Raw genomic sequence first — 17365 nt, forward strand, 5'->3', positions numbered from 1 at the left:
AAACATGGGCCAAACAAAGGTCGAAATCTGGGGTTTCCTCCAGTTTCTGGCTCAAATGTGGTTCCTCTGGGAAAAGATAGGGTTTTTTAATCCAAGATTGCTATCAAGGAACCAGTTTCTCAATCAAAAGCCAATAATACAGTTGAATTACCCTCAAGTGTGGAATTTGTATTACAAGCTAGGGCTTCTGGTTAAATGGAACGGTATGAATTTCCCAGCTCGAGAAGCAATTGACTGGTGGTATTCATGGTTTTCCCGATAGGTAAGTTTTCTCATCTTGGCAATAATGTTTTGTTCATTTTGTGTAAGAATTTAGACACTAAGAAAGAAATTCTTTCGAGCAAAGTTAGATTATTTCAGGGGCATTGCTTTTCTTTAGTGGAATGGTATCCGAATTTTGACCTGTATGATTTTAGACCTAGTAAGATTCAGAGATGGGTTGATCTGGGCCCTCTCCCTGTAGAATATCATCTCCCTCAAATTTTAAAAATCATAGGGTAAAAACTGGGCACCTATATTGGTTGTGAAGGTCTTGATAGGGAAGACTAGTTCAAACATATCAAACTACTTATAGAATTAAAATCAGATGTTAAATCTTTCGATCCGATAGAAATTCTATCAGGTCGAGGGTCGTGGACAATTAATACATCCCTTTATAATGGGGTCATCGGTATTTCAGATATTTTAATTAAAGATTATGGGATTGAAGAGTCCAATCAGATCAAAATGGGACCACAGACATTCCCTAGAATCATTGATAATTTCATGGAAAACAAAGGTGGTTTCTATGTGGAATCCCATGATGATTTCCTTTCGGTGCCCTTAGCATCCTTTTCTCAGAAATCAGAAAAGAGTCTCCCTCCTCATTTTGACAGCAGGGTATTCAAGGAAAATCCTTTAAATGAAATTGTTGTGCTAGGGTTGGAGACAAGTCAAGAACTGGATAAACCTAATTTGGAAGGAGTTATTCCCTTGCCTTCTACTCAACTACGGCTGGACATTTCTAAGGCTCAAGCAAAAATTCTGGTAGATGGCATCAACCAAGATAGCCCTCTAGGCCTCCTAGGTGAAAGAGCTCGTAGTCCTAATAGGATTGGTGGCATTAAGGACGATCACTTCAATAGTAAAGCAGAACTTCAAAGTCTGTTAATAGGTGCAGAAGAATTCAAAGCGGATGTACAAGAGCAGCTGAACTTACTTGAACAACAGTTGGAACTCAGTAAGACTGCGGATAATGACCAAGTGATGAATGACCTAGACCCTACATTTGGGATGGGTTGTCCTTACGATCAATTCACTGACATAAATGAAGATGAGGCAACTCCCCTAGGTAGTCAGTCCCCTGGAGCCGAGGGAAAAGCCTTAAGTGAGGTCAAGCTGGGGTTAGGTCCTTGTTTGGGAAAGAAAACTAAATCTAATTGTGGTTTAATTCCAAAGAAAAAAGGAAGGAAATCCATAGTTGAGCTTAGAAATATGGAAAAATTACATCTATCATGAATGCAAGGAAGGGGAAGTTCCTTCCCACACAGCCATGAAGATCCTAACATGGAATGTTAGGGGCCTAAACACCCCTAACAAGCAACGCATTCTAAAGTGTTGCATTTTTGCTTCAAAAATAGATCTAGAAATCTAGGAAACGAAACTTAGTCAATCAAAAATTGGTATCTTCAGAAAGAAATTGGGTCTTCTAGAACTGGATGCGATACCTACGTTGGGAACCTCTAGGGGCTTGGGAATTATATGGTATCCTAGGCAGATCAAAGTCAATTATATATCAAGTAACAAGAATTGGATGGTTGTTGTTGTCAAACTTTTGAGTTGCAATTTAAACTTTATTATTTTTAATGTCTACGGTCCTGTTTTGACACATGAGAAAGCAATATTGTGGAATGAAATAGGAACAGTATTAACTTCCCACCCAGAGTGGAATTGCTTTCTAGGAGGAGATTTTAATGCTATCTCTTATCTCTCGGAAAAAAAAGGTGGCATAAGAAGAGAACATCAAATTTTAGTAGATTTCATAGAATGGATTAATAATCACAATATGGTAGATATAAAAATAGACAATGGCATCTTTACTTGGAATAATAGTGTTGCCCCATATTTGACATACCTAAAATTTTAACTTCGAATTGGTCTCAATGTTGAATAAAGGCACAAATATGTGTCTATGCGTAATGAGTGAGCACGTGATCCAAGGTTGTTATCAGTCAAAATATGAAAAATGGATGAGTTTTTAAAATTAAAAAGAATTGAGGGAAATTGTTTTTTGAACATGTCTTAAGCATCATTTTGTGTCATATGACCAATTTTTGCTTGAACCCAGTTCACAGTTTGTCATATTTTGAACTTTCAAATTTTGATGTCCCTCGCTTGCAAATAATTAAAATCTCTCATCCTAGGTATCTTAATGAGGAATAAATGATGATATTTTCTCATTTACCTACCATAAATATGTGTTTCAAATTTCAGAGCCTAACTCCTTACCGTTTGAAAGTGATGGTCATTTTTCCTAAGTTTGGGCATTAAATTGAAAATATTTAAATTATTTTTCAAAAATAATAAAATAAATTAAATTGGTTTTAATATTGTGATCATTTAAGGGAAAAATCTATCTAAAAACATCATTATTTTCATTTTCCCTTTGTTCCCCTTTGTGGCCAATGGTTTCTAGAGGTCAAAATCGTAGTCCTTGAGAGAAAATGGTTAAGAATGCTCTGTTTTCGAGAATTGTTAACCCAAAATTATAACCTCAAAAAGAAAAGGTTAAGAATGCTCCAAAATGGAGCATCTCTAACCTTATTTCCTAACCTTGTGTGGGCCCACTTTTGCATAAAAAGGTTAGAAATGCTCCATTTTGGAGCATTCTTAATCTTTTTCACAAGATATATATTAAAAAAATGCTTAAAGAAATGTTATCTCATGGAATGTTTGCCAAAGTGCCTCCAACAAAATGTAGTCTCATGGCATTACATAGTATATAAAATGTGGAAGCAAGCACAATATAGTTAGTGATGTCAATCTGATCCTACAAGTTTTTCCGCCATCCTTCCCATCCATACAAAAATGAGAGCTTATGAACAGGTTATGGACATTTATCAAAGCATACAAGGGATAGAGGAGGTTAGTCAGATGTTGTAGTTGCAGTTGCTCTGGTGACATGAATACAAATCTTGGAATCCTATCCAAATTCATGAATTGCCTGGAATCGTGTGTTTGTATGGCTGCAAACCGTGGAAGCATAACAAAGGTGCAACTACTCTGAAAGACATGACTGGAAATCGTAGAGGCATGATAAAGTTGTTGCAAGTGCTGACTACAAATCGTGAAGCATGGCAAAGGTTAGAATTTCTCGGGAAGACATAAATGCAAACCATGTGAAAGGAAATACAAGAGCAAGGAAAGAAAAACAAAATCCAAGTAAGTTTATTGATGAAGTAAATATTACCAAGAGAAATGCAGAAACCTTGGAGCAATCACCCAAATGTGAAGGAGGCACAAGAACTTTTGAAAGGTGAAAAGAAAAGATAAACCCCTTGTGATATTATGAATGAGGAAATGCCTAAAATGAGAGAGAGAGAGAGAGAGAGAGAGAGAGAGAGAGAAGCTCTTTACAATAATATCATTAACAATAAATGAGAGAGGACACATCTCTTAAATAGAGATGAGGAGAGGAGTTACAAAGTAACTCCCAAATCTATGAATGCCACCATTCATAAAATGTGTGTGTCATGTGTCCACATCCTCTTATGGAGGAAATATAATATTCAATAATAAAAGAAAATAAAAGAAATGACTTGTCCTCACACATGTACTAGAGGACAAATTACATGTAGGAATTTCAAAGGAATATCCTAAACTAAATACAAATAAACCTAAGCCAAGTAAAGATTAAATATTCTAACACCCCCCCTTAATATTTACTTCAAGAGTTTACATCAAACCCTTCAATGGGTTGCAATCCAAGATTTTTACAATGAAATTGGAACTTTTCTTTACAAAGTGGCTTGGTCAAAATATCTGCAACTTGGTCTTCCCCCTTGCAATAGAGGAGTGAAACTTGCTTGTCTTCAATTTGCTCTCTAATAAAGTGGTGTTGGAGAGCAATGTGCTTTGTCCTTGCATGGAAAACCGGATTTTTAGCCAAGGCAATGGCACTTTGGTTGTCACAATACAATGGAGTTGGTTCGTGTTGAAGTAGACCCAAATCTTCAAGTAGTCTTCTAAGCCACAAGGCTTCTTTGGAAGCATTAGTGCATCCTTTGTACTCAGCTTCAGTGGATCCAAGAGAGGTAGATTGTTTCTTTTTACTATTCCAAGAAATTGCTCCTGAACCAACAAAAAAACAATAACCACAAGTAGATTTCCCATCATTGGGATCTCCACCTAGATCGGAATCAGTAAAACCGTTTAAGGTAAAATCAGAATTTGCATCATAAAATAAACCTACATTAATAGTTCCTTTAATATATCTTAAAATTCTTTTAGCAACTTTAAAGTGTGTTTGTTGAGGTTTAGACATGAATTGTGAAACCAAACCAACACTATAAGCAATATCAGGCCTAGTAAGAGTTAAATAATTCAAACTTCCAACTAATTGTCTATACAAAGTAGGATCAACAAGAGGAGTTTGCATATCAAGCATTAACTTAGTGCCTAATTCAATAGGAATTGAAACATGGTGAGCATCATTCATTTTAAACTTATCTATGAGATCTTAAGCATATTTACTTTGAGATAAGAAAGCTCCTTTAGAGGTTTGCCAAATTTGCATTCCTAAGAAATAATGTAAAAGACCTAAATCAGTCATTTGAAATTTTTGATTAAGTTGAAACTTAATATCAGAAATCAAAGTATTGGAACTTGAAGTAAGAATCAAATCATCTACATACAAGATAATAATTATAATATCATCTTCACTATGTTTAATATACAAGTTAGGATCATTTTTACTTCTAATAAAGCCTTGAGAAAGAAATAATGCATTAATCTTTGAATACCACTCCCTAGGAGATTGCTTTAATCCATAAATTGATTTCTTTAATTTATAAACTAAGTGTGCATTACCTTCTTTAATAAAACCAGGTGGTTGAGACATATAAATTTCCTCATGTAAATCACAATTAAGAAAAGCACTTTTAACATCCATTTGGTGAATAGGCCAATTCATTCTAGAAGCCAAAGAAAGCACAAGTTTAATTGTAGGCATTTTAGCAACAGGAGCAAAAGTCTCAGTATAATCTAAGCCTTCAATTTGAGAAAAACCTCTAGCAACTAATCTAGCTTTAAATTTACTAACTTGATTATTAGCATTCAATTTAGTTTTATAAAGCCACTTGCAAGAAACAATATTTTTACCATGAGGCAAGGGAACTAAATCCCAAGTTTGGTTAGATATTAAAGTATCGTATTCTTCCTTCATTGCTTTTTGCCAATGTGGTTGATTTTTAGCTTGATCAAATGTTTTAGGATCATTAGAATTCATAATAGTAGTCATTAAAGCATAATTACAATAATTAACTCTTCTAGCTTGAATTCTATCCATTCTAGCTAAGTATTCATCACTATCTTGAATTAAAGATTTAAACCATTTAGGTCTTCTTTTAGAAGTAATGGATTCATCACTAGAAGAAGAGTCATGAGGAGTATAGTTATTATTATCATCATCACTATCACTAGAAGGAATAGAAAGAGATGCATTAGGATTAGGGTTAAGAGAAGGAGGTTGGTCCTCCACAAGCACAACTTTGCTTTGAGCAAGTTCATCATCCTCCACTTTAGAACAATCATGAATGCCTTTTTCTGCAATACAAACATCTCTTGCAACTTTTACCTTGTTAGTAATAGGATTGTAAACTCTATAACCTTTAGTATTTTCATCATAACCAACAAAAATAAAAGGAGATTAATCTAATTTTTTTCTTTTCTCCTTAGGTTTGTGAACATAAGTCATGGAACCAAAAATTCTTAAATTCTGCAAATTGGGCTTTCTACCAGACCAAGCTTCTTTGGGAGTTTTATCCTTTAAGGCTTTGGTAGGTGTTCTATTAATTAAATAAGTTGCACAAGGCATAGCTTCAACCCAAAACTTGTAATCCATATTTTTTGCATGCAATAAACATCTTGCCATTTCCACAATGGTCCTATGCTTCCGTTCCGCCACACCATTTTGTTGTGGTGTATAAGGAATGGTAAGCTCATGTTTAATTCCAAAAGATTTCAAATAAGCATTAAATGCATTATTGACATATTCTCTTCCATTGTCAATACGAAGAATCTTAATTTTAGAACCAGATTGTCTTTCTACAAACATATAAAATTCAGTAAACACATCAAGCACTTGATCTTTACTATGAAGGAAATATATCCATGTTCTTCTTGAAAAATCATCAACAAAGGTAAGTGCATACCTTGAACCTTGGATGGAGGGATTCTCCATGGGACCCAAGAGATCACTATGAACTAGATGCAATTTGGTATATGCCCTCCAAGATTGACCATGAGGAAAGGGTTCCCTATGCATCTTACCATCATGCAACCATTGCAAACAATTTGAGAAGGAACAATAGTAGCCAATCCATCAACCATATTTTCTTTTTGCATCAATAAAATATAATCAAAATTGAGATGGCCAAGTCTTTCATGCCATATAGTAGTAAGCAAAGAATACTTTGTAGGAGCAAATTCATAGAACTTGAATAGGTTATCACTATCCATTTTAGCAGTAGCAATAACATGATTAGTTTTTGGATCAATGATATAACACATGCCCCGATAAAAGTTAATCTTATAATCTTGACAAAGTTTAGGAACCGAAATCAAATTTATAAAGAACATCATGCAATTTCCCATTAGGAACATTCACATCACTGATAGCTTCAACTTTGCAACTATGATTGTTAGCTAATTGAACAGGAATATCAAAAGTATCAAGATGCAAAGATTCAAAACATTCTTTATGAGAAGTAACATGCTGAGATGCACCAGAATCAATAATCCACTCAAGTGGTTGAGAAACATTATAAGTACATGTAAATGCATGACGAAATGAATTACCATTATTATTACCTTTCTTATAATGAGGTTTATGTTGTTGATTATTTTGATTATTTTGGTTCATGGGCTTTTTACCATTTTGTTTCTTAAAAAAATTATTAGTAATATGTCCATCTTTCCCACAATATGTGCAATGGGGTCTTGTTTGAGAATTATTCCTTTGACTAGTGTACGAATTATTATGATTATTATTATGAGAATTGTTATGATAGGATTTAGAATGAGATTGATAATTAGAAGACTTGTGATTATTATTATGATTATGATTATGATTATTATTATTGGATCTAAAATTATTATTATTATTATTATTATTATTATTATTATTATTATTATTATTATGATTTTTAGACATAAAAGCATGTTCACTACTTTTAAGAGTACCAAATTGAATTAATTTAGCTTCCTCCTGACGTAATAAATTATGAAAAATATCATAAGTTAATTGAGTAGCTAAACTAGGAATAGCAAGTTGAGCTTGAATATTCGTAATAAATTGTGGAAATTGACAAGGAAGACATCTTTTAAGAATAAGATGAATTAAACGTAAATCGGCTAGAGTAACTCCTAAACCAATTAATTGACTATTAATAGAATCAAACTTTAATAAGAATTCATCCATGGTTTTAAAATCCGTATACCTGAGATCTTCGAGTTGATCTTGAAGCTGAATTTTTCGGGATTCATTTGAGCTATCATAAGTTGTTTTTAAAATTTCCCAAGCTTCATACGCTTTTGTACAATTTCCAATTAGAACATACAAATCAGGAACCATTGAAATACCAATTAAACCAAGTGCTTCCTCATTTTGAGCCTTCCATCTATCTTGGTCGGCTTGAGGAGCAGTTGAAGCGGGCTCTGAGGTTTTATCAGTAGCAACATCCAAAAGGTGTTTGAAACGAAAAATAAATGAGATATGTGTTTTCCATGAATGATGATTACTACTATTTAACTTAATTTCAAGAATTAAAGTAAACATGATAGTAAAATAATGATTAGAAATAAAAATGCTCCTTTTATTAAAAAAAATAACCACTTGATTAAAAAATGAAAATTAACCTCCTTATTTAAAATAACCAAATTTGATTTAAAAATATTATAGATCGAAAATAATATTTTTTAAATCCTTAATAATAAATTTTAATTATTTTTAAAATAACTTTAATTTTTTTAAAACAAACTTATATTAAAAAAAATTAAATATTTAATAAAAACTATCTATAAAAAATTTAATTAAAAACCTTTATTAGAAACTTTTTTTAAAAAATAAACTAAGCTTTAACTTAAAATAAAGTTTATCTTATTTGAAAGAGACTTTACTTTATGCTAAAGAAAGTAAGAAATTATACGAGAAAGATAAGTGTATATGGTGAAAATGGATAACAATAATAACGATATTGAAAGGCTAAATGAATTCAACCACAAAACCCTAGCCTAACAACAACAAAGATCCACAATAACATATGAAGATTACCTAAGACAATGTAAATCAAACGAAATCACAAAGATTATACCATCACATGTCCAATAGGGTTTGGATCTCCATTCTTCCTATCTCCATTGATCTTGTTTGATGTATTTGCTCTCAGATTTTATGTGCACAAGAGCTCAACAAAGAACGGAATGTGGTTGCAAGTAGGATCGCATATGCCAAGTAGTCAATTGATCAAGTAGTTAGGTCATTAGAATGATTGATTGGCTAGGGTTTGATAATGAAGGAAGCATCTCCTTATATAGAAGACACTATATGAAATGGAGGGATAAGATTGAGAGGTGTAAAAGGAGGTCGGCTATGACTAGAGGGTAGGTAAAAGAAATAATAAAATAATGAAAGGGGTAGGTAGTGTATGAATTAAGAGATGAATGGCATGTGTCATGGGTAGAAAAGGTTAATGAATTAATTAAATAAATAAAGATTTATTTAATTAATAGATGAAGTGGGATCAATTAAATAAATAAGATATTTATTTAATTTAAGAAAAGGATAATTTAAATAAATAAATGTATTTATTTAAATGAGAAATAAGGCTAGAAGAGGATAAATGAATTAATTAAATAAATAAAGATTTATTTAATTAATAGATGAATTAGGCTAAAGTAATTAAATAAATAAAATATTTATTTAATTAGACTGGACAATTTTGGGTGTCTACAATAAGTTTATAAAGTTTTAAATACAGTTTATACGTAAAAGACAAGTTTAAACCGAGTTGCATGAGATGAAATAAGAGTCAAACAAAAAGATAAGAAACGATAAAGTTAAAATGGAATTCAACGCATGCAAGAAAGAGTTGGCCAGCGAAAAAATTACAGAGACGTTAGGAGGCATAGAGACAAAAGTAACAAGAGTAGAACAAGCGAGGACAACAGAGACAAGAGGGGCAACAAAAAGAATTGATACAACAATCAGCACGCAGCCAAAGAATATAGAAGATATAAACAAAGATTAATAGAATAGAGATTAATATTACATAGAGTAACAATATAAATTTCTTTTTATCAATAAATCTACAAGTAAGTGAAATGTTAGACTCTGTAAATAAATCAGAGAAAACAAAAATGTTGCACTCAGAGTGAAGGTGTTACATGATACAAAGGAGCAGATACAAATTTGAGCAAATGTTGAGGTGCTATCAACACATATAAACACAAAGGTAGATATTTAATAATATGAAATTTATTTTTATCCAAAAATCTGCAACTGAAATCTTAAAACCTGCAAGCAAATCAGAGAAGCAACTGAATAATGGAAAATGTTTTGGCAGCAAGCCTTCCAAAACTGATAAATATAAATTATAGAATGCAGGAAAAGAGGTTAGAAATGGAATTTTGGTGGCAAGCCTTCCAAAACCACAACTTTAAACCAGAAAGAAGAAACTTTGGCGGCAAGCCTTCCAAGGCTTATTTTAAAACAAAAATATAGAATCTAAGAAGATTGAACCTACAGGCAAACTTGTCAACAAGTTTGAAAAAAAAAAAATTAAAATCTGAAATAAAAAACCTGCACAGTAGAAAATATTAGAGAAATAACTTCTTCTCCTCTCAAGAATGCCTCCAAGAAGGTGAACTCCATAGAATGGTAACCTTCATCAATCTCAACTTGAAACAAGGATTAGAACCTGCTTTGATACCATGAAAGGAAATACAAGAGCAAGGAAAGAAAAACAAAATCCAAGTAAGTTTATTGATGAAGTAAATGTTACCAAGAGAAATGCAGAAACCTTGGAGCAATCACCCAAATGTGAAGAAGGAGGCACAAGAACTTTTGAAAGGGGAAAAGCAAAGATAAACCCCTTGTGATATTATGAATGAGGTAATGCCTAAAATGAGAGAGAGAGAGAGAGAGAGAGAGAGAGAGAGAAGCTCTTTACAATAATATCATTAAGAAGAAATGAGAGAGGACACATCTCTTAAATAGAGATGAGGAGAGGAGTTACAAAGTAACTCCCAAATCTATGAATGCCACCATTCATAAAATGTGTGTGTCATGTGTCCACATCCTCTTATGGAGGAAATCTAATATTCCTTAATAAAGGAAAATAAAAGAAATGACTTGTCCTCACACATGTACTAGAGGACAAATTACATGTAGGAATTTCAAAGGAATATCCTAAACTAAATACAAATAAACCTAAGCCAAGTAAAGATTAAATATTCTAACACCGCGGAAGCATGGTAAAATTGAAAATGCATGGAAGTTGCAAATTGTTTGACAAGAAAACGTGGGGACATACATGGAGTTGAACCAATTGACAGAAATGCCTCAAAGAGATGTCATCTCATGAGATATCATGTTGCTTCCCTTCTGCCTCACATCAACGATGCAAAGTCAAAGAACAGGTTATGGACATTCATCAAAGCATAAAAGGATAGAGGAATTTAGTCAAATGTTGTAGTTGTAACTACTCTGGTAGACGTGAACTGCAAATTGTGGGAGCATAGCCTACCATGAAATGTTTGACAGAATACCGCAATTGCAAATATCAAAGCATAGACAATGCACGTGAATGGTTGACAGAATGCATCAATTAGATGTCATCTCATAGAACGCAGTGTTAGATCACATCTACAGGTACAAAAATAGTTTTGCAGAAGTCTCAATGAGATGTCACTTCATGGTGCAATGATTACTAGTAAATGTCTTACAAAGTTCTTGAGACATGCAATGCGTGGAAACATAGCCATGGCTCAAGAATATTTTGATAGAATTCTCAATGATATGTCATCTTGTTAAATCATAGTTAGGAACATTCGTTAGAGCATATATCGATTGATATATTTTTGTCAAATATTAAAGTTGGCAATTCTTTGGTCAAAATGCATGCAAAAGTGGAAGCTTTGGAACGGTTCATAAACATTCATCAAAGCACAATGGATGGAGGGTGTTTGTCAGATATTAGAGTTTCAATTGATGTAGTCAATAGGAATGGAAAACAATGAAGCGTAGCAAACTGTTTGGCAGTCCGCCTCAGAGAAATGATACCACATGAAATGGAATGATCAACTTGCATGAAAAATGTGAATGCCTAGACAATGGCATATGAATCATATTGAATGGTGTTTGAAGCTCTCAAACAAGGCAAAGAGTTAAATTGCAAGAAAAAAATCAAGCGATCAACAGAATATCTTGCTTGCTTGACAGAATGGCTTGAAACGATGTCCTTTGATGAAATGTAATGATTGCAAGATATGCAGAAAATACATTTGTTAAAAATATTTATATTGATCTTTTCTCGCAAAGACGTGCTCACATATATGCAACATTCATTTTCTATAGAGGGTAGATCATATACACAAACACAGGAGTTCGTGTTACAAATGAAGACAATAAGGATATGCATCAAATGGATTGCGCAAGGAATCTCTTAAAATATTCAATTAAATGAAGCACTTTGGGATACATTCTAACATTGTAAGTTTGCTTGTACATGTGCACACGGTCATGAACGTTTAATGAATGAGAGTCACACATACTTCAACACATCATTTCTACTTATTGTATGATGCCTATGATTGACCATTATGCATCTATGGTTAACCCTCTCGACAATGCTAGCTATGTTCAAGATACTTTTAACTTCATCATCAAATTATCATGTAAACCTATGATGGTTGTGTGAATGTGTCTACTTGGTGCCGGTATATCACATAACAATATAAGGTTAAGAGTATATGCAGCAACTCTCTTCCTCGAGTTAGTTCCACAAATGATGTGGCTTATGTTCATCTCTTAAACATTTGTGCAGAATCAAGTATAAGAGTCAAGGTTCAAGTCTTGAGGAAATTGGTGAATGAAGAAGATGAAGTTGGATAAGAATCTCGTTGCAATCCCAACTTAAAATTTTTATCGAGAGTTTTACGTTTCAAGATGTTCTTATGCAAATGTGACTTTTGTCACTCATTGTAACCAAAGATTATAAAGTTGACTTCTTATGTGCATAAATGTGTAAGTTATTAACTCGTTGTAATTTACGCAGAAAAGAGTTAGTTATTAACCCAAGATTGAAGTTGGTCATGAGGTATTTATCCTACAAAGCCTATAAATACAAGGCTATTTGTAATGTAAAAGAGACTTTTACGGGGGGAACTCTGCAGAATTTTGTAGAGAAACTAAGTGAGAACTTTTGATGTTCATACCTTTGTACTAAGGGGTTTTTGAACTTGTATATTTTCAAAAAGAATAATGACGAATGCATTGAGTTTGTGTGCCTTGAATGTATTCATGAGTTATTGTTACTAATTTCTTGTATGTTGAATTAGTAATCCCTTTATGTATTGGTGAAATCTATTGATGAAACACATCATTTCATGGTATTTTGACTTGCATGTGCTAGTACAACCTATCTCTTTGTATGTCAAGGTTTATCGTACTTCTTTCATCATCATTGCATGACTAACCTATTTGGCGGTGACCCCTTTTGTAATTGTTATTATTTAGGGAATCCTACTTGGTATTCGTATGACTTCTAGTAGGGTTTCTATTATTAATCTTGTTTAAGTTGTATGTTTTCTCCTTTATATACTTTCAGGTTAAAAGTACACAAAAATCCTAAATACCCCTATCATACGAGGGAGTTGCCCCTCTCAAATGCAAAGGAATATTGTGGTTTTGCTCCAATCTCTCCAACTGTTGGAATGTTTTTCACTACTCATTGGGAAAATAGGGTCAGCTTCAGATAAACAACCGCAGTGACAAATCGGTTTACCAACAAATAGAAGGCAGGGCTTCAGCAACATAGCAGAAAGATTAGATAGGTTTCTATTTAGAGGTGATATTTTAACCTTCAACTATATTTTTAAGGCCTCAATTCTCCCCATCTCAAGCTCTGATCACTTTCCAGTGCAACTAACCATTGAGGAAAATGTTAAGCCTAAGAGGTGCCCCTTCAAATTTGAAAAAATGTGGATGAAGAATGAGTCTCTGATGGAAAACATTGGATCATGGTAGAAAGAAGTAGAAGTAACGGGATCAAAATTATACTATTTTGTTACCAAAATGAAATATGTTAAGAGAAAACTTATTAATTGGAATAGGGACAAGTTTGGAGATATCTTTGTCATTAAAATGGATATAGAAACAACTCTAGCACAACTTAATGAAAAAGTTATCAGGGAAGGCATGGACCAAAATAGTTTCTTGCTAGAAAAAGAGCTTCTCCGCAGATAGGAAGAAATTTTATCAAAGGAAGAATTCTATTGGAGACAAAAGTCTAGGGTTACTTGGATCTCAAAAGGAGACCAAAATACCAAGTTTTTTCATGCTACCGCAAAAAGTAGGAATAGAATTAATAGATTAACCAATATTTACCCTCCCCAAGAGATTCTTATATCTAAGGACTTGGGCTTATCTCTTGGGGAGGGCAAAAAACTTGCAGAGATTGTTGCACAAAGAAAATTAACAATTACCAATAAAGATGATTGTCTTATATGGTCCAACTCTCCTACTGGAGAATACATAGTCAAGGAAGGATATAATTCCCTCTACAATAAGCTTTACCCCTCTAAAACAGAACTACCTATTACTCTATGTTGGGACAAACTGTTTCTCCCAAAAGTAGGTGTTTTTTTATGGTCAGCAATACAGAAGAGGATTTTGACATCAGACTAGTTTAAGAAGCTAGGTTATGCAGGGCCTAGTAGATGCCCTATGTGTCTTAGCAATGAAGAAATTATGGACCATCTGCTCCTAAGTTGCAATTATTCTAATATATGTTGGAGACAATTAATTAATAAATTAAACTAGATCACTACCCTTCCAAACCATTTGATGGATCTTACGTTGTGTTGGCCATCCCATTTAAAATTTGGTCTTTATGGTCTACTCTGGATTATTTCCCCATCGATCCTCTTATGGGAAATATGGAAAGAAAGGAATAGAAGGATTTTTAAAGACAGTGCCTTTCCCCATGATTGACTATGGAATAAAATAGAAGCATCTATCATAGAAGTAGCTAACAACCGATTGAAAAATTGTCATAGCAATAATCTTTCATTTACTACAAGGGATGACCATCTTAGAAAGTGTTGGAATGGACTTATAATTCCCCCCTTCTATGGCCCTGGGGGAGCTAGATCTTTGGTTTTAAGGAAATAATGCAAATGGTCCAGGCCAAGTAAAGGTTGGTTCAAGCTAAACTTTGATAGTGCCTCTAGAGGCAACCTTGGCATTGCAGGAATGGGTGGAGTGATCCATCTATAGGATGGATCAATAGTGGCATAGTTTTCCAAACCCATAGGCTAGGCTACAAACAATGAGGCAGAGATAGAATCTCTTATCTCTGGAATCCTCTGATGCAAGGACTTAAACATTAGAAGATTGGAGATGCAAGGAGATTCAGCTATCACCATTAATGCAATTAGGACAGGCAAAACTCCAAACTGTAGATTAAACAACCTAGTGTCTAGAGCCACAGTGTTGCTCAAATACTTCAAAAACACTACAATCAATCACATTTATGGGGAAGGAAATATGGTTGTGGACTCCTTAGCGAACCAAGGTGCTAATGGTGTTTGGGAAGAAAAAGTTGGGATTGGTAGAGATGTCCCTTTACCTTATATATACACATACTTATCTTATATAGATTGATATTTTGCTTATGGTTCCTTCCGCTTTGCCTGATATGTGTGTGTGTGTGTGTGTGTGTGTGTGTGTGTGTGTGTGTGTGTGTGTGTGTGTGTGTGTGTGTGTGTGTGTGTGTGTGTGTGTGTGTGTGTGTGTGTGTGTGTGTGTGTGTGTGTGTGCGTGCATATATATATATATATGCATAGATGTATATGTGTATACACACACACACACACACACACACACAGATATATATATATATATGGTATATGGTATATGGTAAAAATAGAAACAACAATATTGAAAGACTAAATAGATTCAACCACAAAACCCTGGCCTAACAACAACAAAGATCCACCATAACATATGAAGATTACCTAAGACAATGCAAATCAACAAAAATCACAAATATTATACCATCGCATGTCCAATAGGGTTTGGATCTTCATTCTTCCTATCTCCAGTGATCTTGCTTGATATATTTGCTCTTAGATTTTATGTGTGCACAAGAGCTCAACAAAGAAAAGAAATGTGGTTGATAGCTAGATTGCATATGAAAGTTTGAATGCTAGAATGCTTGGGAGTGTTAGTAGTTGAATAGGGTTGATAATGAAGGAAGCATCTCCTTATATAGAAGACACTATAAGAAATGGAGGGATAAGATTGAGAGGTGTAAAAGATAAATGGTCGGCTAGGATTAGAGGGTAGGTAGAGAAAATAAGAAAATAATGAGAGGGTGGGTAGTGTAGGAATTAAGAGATGAATGACATGTGTCATGGGTAGAAAAAGCTAATGAATTAATTAAATAATTAGAGATTTATTTAATTAATAGAGGAAGTGGGATCAATTAAATAAATAAAAGTATTTACTTAATTTTAGGAAAAAGGATAATTTAAATAAATAAATGTATTTATTTAAATGAGGAAAGGCTTAGAATAGGATAAATGAATTAATTAAATAAATAAATATTTATTTAACTAATAGAAGAATTAGGCTTAAAATAATTAAATAAATAAAAAATATTTATTTAATTAGACAGGACAATTTTAGGTGTCTACATTTTGCCTCTCTTTGCGACAATGCAGCTTGTTCCGTTGTTTCAAAGAAGATGAGATGAACTGATACAAAGTTGCCCCGAGATGGGAATGATATGCCCCCTCGAGAGATTGGATGAAAATGTCTGAAAAGATCACAGACAATCTCTTGATAAGAAAGAAAGGCTAGATCAGACTAACAAGATATGATAGAGTGACAGAGTCACAGGATAAAGAAGACTGACTCGGGAAATGAGGGCTAGGGTAGTCTATAAGATAGACTACGAGGGGAAACATCCTCATTAACATCCACACACCTAAGAGATCAGAGTGCAGAGAGAGAAGAGAGCAGTCAACAGTCAGCAACGATGGCATTGGTGCATATATTCGATCGTGTTCGCCGATATCAGAGGCCAGCAGATGCAGGAGAGCCTGTGAGTACCACAAAAATTCCTTGTACCTTGTTGCATTAATTGTTGTCATAAATGCATGCTAGGTAGGGTAATAAATGCGCATTAGGTATGTTGGAAAAATTTTAAGTGGGTCAAAAGACGAGAAGGCGTGTCTGAGTTGGTGCCAGGCACGTCTATGTCAAGTTTAAGAGCGTCGATGATTGTAATAGTGTTTGTGTTCAATGCAAGCGCATTTGTGAAATGCAGGCGCGTTTGTGCAGGACAAGCGCCTTTGTGCCGAACAGAGGCACGTCTGTGTGATTCAGGCACGTCTGTGCAAGGTAGGTGTGTTTGTGAAGTATGCAAGCGTGTTTATGTCTTCAAGGTCAAATCGGCAGTTACGTGATAAACATACATTGTCGATTGGATAAGCCGCTGAGAGGATACACTCAAGCAGGTCCTCTAGGGAAGACTAGGATAGTAGATAGGGATAGGATTGACAATTCTATGATAGAACATATGTTGTCAATCAGGAAACTACTTAAGAGGATACACTCAAGCAGAGGCCCTAGGATAGGATAGAGCGAGGCACTTTGTGATGAACAGGGAGTACCATAGAAATTGACAATTTTGTGATAGAACATACGTTGTCAATTGGATTAGGCTGAAATGAATAATTTTGTGATAGAACATACGTTACCAATTGGATAAGCTACTCACAAGGATACACTCAAGTAGGTTCCCTAAAAGATACAAGTAGCACTTTGTGATGAATAGGGAATGCTACTAGGATAGAGTGCCATATGATAGATATAAGCACT

Source organism: Cryptomeria japonica, chromosome 10, assembly GCF_030272615.1.
Source record: "Cryptomeria japonica chromosome 10, Sugi_1.0, whole genome shotgun sequence".
NCBI classification, from domain to species: Eukaryota; Viridiplantae; Streptophyta; class Pinopsida; order Cupressales; family Cupressaceae; genus Cryptomeria; species Cryptomeria japonica.